A 1,630-nucleotide genomic window follows, 5' to 3' on the forward strand; every position below is an offset into this window, starting at 1 on the left:
TAGTAAAATACGATGAAGAATTGTGCAAACCATATCATTTGCATTAACCGTTTACATCAACCTAAATATTGTAACTATAGATTTGCCATTCGGAAAATGGATTCTTAGTAAAATACGATGAAGAATTGTGCAAAGCCATATCATTTGCATTAACCGTTTACATCAACCTAAATATTGTAACTATAGATTTTCCATGCGGAAAATGGATTCTTAGTAAAATACGATGAAGAATTGTGCAAAGCCATATCATTTGCATTAACCGTTTACATCAACCTAAATATTGTAACTATAGATTTGCCATGCGGAAAATGGATTCTTAGTAAAATACGATGAAGAATTGTGCAAAGCCATATCATTTGCATTAACCGTTTACATCAACCTAAATATTGTAACTATAGATTTGCCGTTCGGAAAATGGATTCTTAGTAAAATACGATGAAGAATTGTGCAAAGCCATATCATTTGCATTAACCGTTTACATCAACCTAAATATTGTAACTATAGATTTTCCATGCGGAAATGGATTCTTAGTAAAATACGATGAAGAATTGTGCAAAGCCATATCATTTGCATTAACCGTTTACATCAACCTAAATATTGTAACTATAGATTTTCCATGCGGAAAATGGATTCTTAGTAAAATACGATGAAGAATTGTGCAAAGCCATATCATTTGCATTAACCGTTTACATCAACCTAAATATTGTAACTATAGATTTGCCATGCGGAAAATGGATTCTTAGTAAAATACGATGAAGAATTGTGCAAACCATATCATTTGCATTAACCGTTTACATCAACCTAAATATTGTAACTATAGATTTTCCATGCGGAAAATGGATTCTTAGTAAAATACGATGAAGAATTGTGCAAAGCCATATCATTTGCATTAACCGTTTACATCAACCTAAATATTGTAACTATAGATTTTCCATGCGGAAAACGGATTCTTAGTAAAATACGATGAAGAATTGTGCAAACCATATCATTTGCATTAACCGTTTACATCAACCTAAATATTGTAACTATAGATTTGCCATGCGGAAAACGGATTCTTAGTAAAATACGATGAAGAATTGTGCAAACCCATATCATTTGCATTAACCGTTTACATCAACCTAAATATTGTAACTATAGATTTGCCATTCGGAAAATGGATTCTTAGTAAAATACGATGAAGAATTGTGCAAAGCCATATCATTTGCATTAACCGTTTACATCAACCTAAATATTGTAACTATAGATTTTCCATGCGGAGAATGGATTCTTAGTAAAATACGATGAAGAATTGTGCAAAGCCATATCATTTGCATTAACCGTTTACATCAACCTAAATATTGTAACTATAGATTTTCCATGCGGAAAATGGATTCTTAGTAAAATACGATGAAGAATTGTGCAAACCATATCATTTGCATTAACCGTTTACATCAACCTAAATATTGTAACTATAGATTTGCCGTTCGGAAAATGGATTCTTAGTAAAAATACGATGAAGAATTGTGCAAACCATATCATTTGCATTAACCGTTTACATCAACCTAAATATTGTAACTATAGATTTTCCATGCGGAAAATGGATTCTTAGTAAAATACGATGAAGAATTGTGCAAACCCATATCATTTGCAT

This window comes from Xenia sp. Carnegie-2017, unplaced genomic scaffold (assembly GCF_021976095.1).
Source record: "Xenia sp. Carnegie-2017 unplaced genomic scaffold, XeniaSp_v1 HiC_scaffold_23, whole genome shotgun sequence".
Classification (NCBI taxonomy): domain Eukaryota; kingdom Metazoa; phylum Cnidaria; class Anthozoa; order Malacalcyonacea; family Xeniidae; genus Xenia; species Xenia sp. Carnegie-2017.